The sequence below is a fragment of the Elephantulus edwardii genome, unplaced genomic scaffold, assembly GCF_000299155.1.
Source record: "Elephantulus edwardii isolate Elephantulus edwardi_28Jun2011 unplaced genomic scaffold, EleEdw1.0 scaffold00414, whole genome shotgun sequence".
Taxonomy (NCBI): domain Eukaryota; kingdom Metazoa; phylum Chordata; class Mammalia; order Macroscelidea; family Macroscelididae; genus Elephantulus; species Elephantulus edwardii.
The window spans coordinates 1,305,603-1,312,254 of NW_006400164.1; positions in this window are offsets into that span (position 1 = coordinate 1,305,603).

The window sequence follows — 6,652 nt, forward strand, 5'->3', positions numbered from 1 at the left end:
TAAGATAATTATTGTAAAACTAGAAGGATGAATAGTAAAACATTTATGGCAACTCAAGGGAAGTAGGGCGGAGGACGGGTAGGGGCAAAGCCACATAGTTGCAGTTTGGTAGGTGAAGTGGGGTGGGAAAGGAATATGAAGGATTTGGGTGAAAAGACACAGTAATGATGGGCAAGGGCCAATGGTGATGAATTTTATAAAACGTAATGCATCAGAAGGATTGTATGAAACACGACGTGAACAAAGAATAGTGTGAAACACTTTATATACAAACTATTATGGGGGGGGAGGTAAAAGTGGCAGTGCTGGAATTGGAGACCCTGTCCCTGGCCACACAGTCCTCAGTCAGGCGAGGGGACCAGATTGAGGTGTGGGCAATTACATGGGGAGTGTACAAGCCAGCCCATGGGCGGGGGTGTTGCCCTGCTCGGGACGGGCTGTCTTCGGCCCTCGGCTCAGGTAGAGCTGTCATGGCCCTCTGCCCGGGGCAGGCTTTCTTCAGCCCTCGGCTCAGGGCGAACCATCATGGCCCTCAGGGTGAGCTCCTCAGTCCCCAGATTGTGCCATCTGACCCCTGGGTAGGAAAAAAAATGCCTAGGGTATCCAGAGAATTTTATCTAGGCTACTTTCTGCCACCCTCTGCCCCAGTAAACCTGAAAGCAACACCCCCAAAACCCCTCTATTTGTAACTCACAAGTTTGTTCTCTCTAGGTTTGCTCCCTTTCTTATAGGTAACCTTACCACTGAGTTTTACTTCAGACCTGACCCTGAGCCCAGTGGCAGTGACAAAAAGGAAATACAACTGGCAACTAAAGAAGCAAAGGAGGATGGAGCCTCTGGATTCAACCAGCCATCCCCACTGGACCCACCTGGGAAAACACTTTGAAGTCCAGAGGGGAGCAAATGACAGGAAAATATCTTCTAACAGAACAAGAAGGCAAGCAGCCTTAACCCAAGGTCACCAGTAAGGTGATAAAGTGTCCTCGCTTTCCCCGTTCACATCAACACCCCTATTCAGCATGAAGAAGCCAGAAAGTCTGCATCCAGTTCCCAAATCAATAAGACAGTTAGTTTAATTACCATTGGAAAATGCTTATAATTCCCCTGTAGCATCTGGTCCCCACTGGATCCTTTTAATTTCCTTCACCTGCTCCCCGTACCAACCAATTTCTGTAGCTCTGCAACTGCATTCCTGCCCATCATCACCCCTCTGCCCCTAACCCTCACCTCCTTGTACCCCCAATATTTTTTCCCCAATTAAAAAACTATGGGGAAAATAAAAGTATGGAAGGAGGGTATTGTTACAAGTTTAACAGTGCAGGAGAGGAAGACCCCAGATGAAGATGAGATAAATTGATAGATACATAACTGGAGCAATCAGGGGTTTGTGTGTCTGAATTAGTGAAACTAGCTCAGGACAGGACAGGGTTCAGAGCTGCTATGCATAGGGTCGTTATGGATCACACTTGATGGCATGTAGCAACAACTACAACATATATATATATTTAAATATAAAGTTGTAACAGTGCCATATGTATCCAAATTTTTATGTATGTTATTGCTAGATGGTGGAAATTGTGGTAATTTATTATTTTACTAATGTTTTCTAATCACTAATCAGTGCATTTTATTTTTGCACTATGTTAAAATATATAAGATACATAAATTAAAATGATATACATATTAAAATTTTAAGAACATGTACCTTAAATGATTATGATAAGAATAGTTTGTCATTTAATGCAGAACAGGTTAACATCTATTTATACAGATAATGCAATTTCCTGATAATAGCTGGCAAATTTAAATTTATTGAACTAATTATTTCTTAGGATTTTCCCCCCCTTGTTATTGGGATGTTAAATTATGGCAAAGACAGAGAAAGAATCTTTCAAACCTTATGTTTTCTAAGTCAAATTTTCCCTTTTTTAAAATTTATTGAATGTTCTATATATTTTGAAAAATGTCAAAAACACTGGTTGTATTTTAGAGGTTAAAACTTTATTTAAATAACTTTGTTAAGATTTTCTATCTTTTTTTCCCCTCTATAAGCATGGAAATCAATGTTAGGTATTTTCCATTTATAGATCCAGGGAATGTTTCTTTAATAATTTGTGCTCAATTACTTAAATACAAATTCATATTGAGGCTAAAGATAATTAAAACTAATTCACAAGAACAACAACAACAAAAAAAAAGACCTTGAATCTATCCCATTTGAATTTTAAAATTATCTTAAGGGTAAACTTGTGGCATTGAATAGCACTGATAGAAGACCAAATGAGTTGTAAACAAAAAGGTCATTATAAAGACAGAGGCAAAAGAAAAAACAAAATTTGATGTCAGAAGAGAATTTGAAAATTGCACTAGAGCATCTGGAACCCAAAACAAAAAGAAGAAGTGCTGAAGTAAAAGAACTGGACAAAAGATTTCAAAAAGCAGGTTGAAAAGATAAAACAAACTATTATAACAAAATGTACAAAAGGCTAGAATCAGAGAATGAAAATGAAATAATTCACTCAACATTTCTCAAGTTGAAAGAAATGTAAGATAAATTTAAGCATTTAACTGCAATATTTAGAGATGCTATGGGCAAAATTTTGAATGGTTCAGGAAGCATTAAAAGAAGATAGAGGGAATGCACAGTCACTGTACCAAAAAGAACTGGTCAACACAGAAATATTCAGGAAGTACCATATGATCAACACCAATGGTAATGGAGGCAGACATTCAAGGTGCACTGAAGGCATTGACAAAAAATAAGGCCCCAAGAATAAGAGTGATACTAGTTAACATGTTTCACCTATCAGACAGAGTTCTAGATGAGTTCACCAGTATATGCCGGAAAATTAGGACAGATATTAGGCCAAGACACTTGAAGAGAGCCATATTTGTTCCCATTCTCAAGAAAGATGGGGAACATCTTTCTAATGAATGGGGAAATTATTGAACAATATGATTAATATTGTACAAGCAAAACATTGCTGAAGAACAGCCAAAAATGGCAAGAAGGGTGAATTAAAAGAGAACTGTCTGAAGTTCAAGCTGAGTTAAGAAGAAGCTGTGACATCAGAGGTATCACACTGATGATGTCAAATGGATTCTGAAAACATAGAGTATCAGAAGAATATCTATTTGTGCTTTATTGAATATGCAAAGGCAGATGAGAATAGTAATAAATTATGGCTGACATCGAGACTAGGAATCCAAGAACTTTTAATTACGTTCAGGCAGAACTGAAACCTAGACTTAGAAGCTGTTGTCTGAAAGGAACAAGGAAACATTGAATGGCTTAAAATTAAGAAATGTATCAGGGTTGTTTTCTTTCTCCATATTTATTCCAGGTAAGTCATTGCTTGATAAAGGACATCATACTTGGAAAGATGGAGGGACAGCAAAGAAGAAAAAGACCTTTAAGCAGAAGGATTGACACAGTAACTTCAGCAATGGTTTCATGTGTATCAGAGATGATGATGAGGGAACACAATAGGGTAGAGTTCCGAACTGTTGTTCATAGAGTTACTTTGAGTTGTACTCAGATCAATGGTACCTAACAACTACATATGTAAAGGATAATGTTAACTAGTTTCTGAGGCTGAGCGCAATGGCAGACTTTGCCTTGGCCAACCCAGATACCCCTACTCCCAGCATTTCAGCAGGGAAGGCCTGTATATTTAACTAGTTTGAGACCTTTAATCCAAGAAAACAACACTTCTACAACAGATCTAGAGGACACATCACCCTCTACTGGGAAATTATCCCACTGTGACAGCAGTGTGCTAAAGATGGAAGAGAAGAAGCACTAAGTCACAAGAAGTCAGTCCTGGAGCAGAAACTCAAGGCAAAGGACTTTTCCTGAGAACCTTCTGATAAAGGAATCCTTCCCCTATACGAGCGTCTGGTTTTAGAAACTCCTAAAGTTAAAAGAGACTGGCCACAGCATAAGAAACTGGCAACAGGGTGAAGCATTAGGCATCACAGAAGCACAGAAAACTTGGACCAAGGCCATCATATCAAGGACTGGATAGGAGGAGGGACATGATGAATGGGGTGGGTGGGAGTGGAAGGGAATGCTGGCAGAGGCGAGCAAGGGGTAGGTTAAGATATACATGCCAAAGTTGGGAGAGCCACACTGAAACCATTGGTTATTCTATAATTGGGAAATGTCTTTCATCTGCTCCTTTTTGTGAAATGCTTGTCTATCAGATACTGTTCTAAACTGAGCATTCTAATTAAAACAGACTAGGAAGAAAAGATGACCACTCACTTCCAAAGTAATAGGTGTTCAAAAACCCTATGTACAATAGAGCACACTAAGATTATACTAGCAGATATGGCAATTGAACCCTCAAATACAGAAACACAAAGGAGGAGGAACAGTTATAAAAGACAGTAGTGATTGGAATGTGGATTATGAGTAGAATAAATGTAGGAAAATTGGACATTGTAAAGAAAGAAAAGGAACACAGAAATATTGACATACTAAGTATTGGTGACAAGAGATGGATTGGCCTGGGGCAATTTGAATCAGATGCTCATATGATCTACTGTGCCAAAGATGAAAAGGTGAGGAAAAATGGGGTTGCATTCATAGGTAAAAATGACATTTCTAGACCCATCTTGAAACATAATGTTGTGACAGGAAAATATCCTTCCACATACAAGAAAGTCCAGTGAATATCAATATCATTCAAATATATACACTTAAAATTAGAGCCAACTGGGAGAAAAAGAAAAGATTTCTACCAACTTTTGCAGTCAGAAATCGATCAAATAATAATAATTATGGGTGACTGGAATGCAAAAGTTGGGAACAGGGAAGGAAGATTAGGAGTCAGAAAACATGGACTTGGTGACTGAAAAGAGACTGAAGATAGAATGATAGAATTCTGTACAATCAATAATTTATTCATTGCAAATAATTTAAAAAGAAATATAAACAGACTATACACATGGATTTCACCTGATGTTATGCATAGGAATCAGGTAAATTAGATCTGTGGAAAGAATTGCTGGAGAAGCTGAAAATCAGCTGTGAAGACAAGACCAGATCTGTGGAACAGACCATCAACTACTCAGATGCAAGTTCAAGCTGAAGGTAAAGAAGGTTAAATAAAATCTACAGAAAAATTTGACCTTGAGTCTACCCCACTTGAATTTCAAAACCATCTCAGGAACATGTTGGAAACCTTGAAAACTAATGAACAAAGACCAGATGAGCTGTAAGAGAATATCAAGAATATCATCCATGAAGAATGCAAAGAGTCATTTTGAAGACAGAGGAGGAAGAAAAGACCAAAATAAGTCAGAAAAGACTCTGCATATTGCACTAGAATGAGAAGAATCCAAAGCAAAGGAAGAAATTGACAAGGTAAGGAGCTGAATAGAAGATTTCCTAGGGCAGCGTGGGAAGACAGAGCAAAGTGTGCAAAGAGCTATAGTCAGACAATCAAAAGGGCAGAACTTGCTCAGCATTTCTCAAACTGAAAGAAGAGAAGAACAAATTCAGCCTCGAATTGCAATATTTAAGGATGTTTTAGACAAAATATTAAATGATACAGTGTGACCCTGGAGGATATTTTGCTGAGTGAAGTATCTTAGTCACAAAAGGACAAATACTGCATGGTGCTACTATTGTAAAACAGGACTGACATTGGGGTTGAGGGGGGACTGAGAAAGATGGAATAAATAATATATACTGCATTGAAACAAATGAGGGAGAAAACTGTTTAAAAGGGATATGAGATTAGGTATTTTTGTCACGATGGAAGTCCAGAGTGAAGTCTGCATAGCAGAGTGAACCTGGAGGAAGGGATTGTAAAACAATGAAAGAATTTTCTTTTACTTTTCAAAGAGGGGAGTGTACTGGGGGGAAGAGGTGGGCAGGGAGAATAGTGCAACAATAAATGAATGGAAATCCAAAGTCTCTGTAAATTTTCTGTTAAATTAATAATTAAAAAAATCAAAATTAAAAAATCAGAATAAAAAATATCAAATGATACAGGAAGCATTAAAAGAAAATGGAAGAAGTACACAGAGTTACTGTACCAAAAGGAATTGGCTGACACAGAGGAATTGCATGAAACAATGTATGAGCAAGAACCTATGGAGATGAAGAAGAAGCTCAAGGTGCTCTGAAGATATTGGTAAAAAACAAACCCCAGAATACCAAATGACATATTTCAACAAACAGACTCTGCCCTGGACGTACTCACAAAGTTGTGCCAAGAAATCTGAAGGACAACCACCTAGCCAACTCACTGGAAGAGATCTATATATGTTCCCATTTCAAAGAGTGGTGCCCTGACAGAATGTGGAAGTTACCAAACCATATCATTAATATCACATACCAGCAGGAGTCTACTAGAAGTTATCCCAAAAGGACTGGAACAGCACTTCGACACAGAACTGCCAGAAGTGCAGCATGGGTTTAGAAGAGGGCTTGGTACTAGGACTTGGGCTGAAAGCAGCTTCTTGGTCAAAGTACAGGTTTTTTGTTTTATTTTATTCTGGTTTATTTACAAAATTTGAATACATTGTTTCTCACAAGATTCGTCCCATTTCCATCACGCCACCCACCCATCAAATTGTGCAACCCTATGATTAACAGCCTCCCTGTGCCTCTCCACACCCCCCTATTTCCACCCTTCCC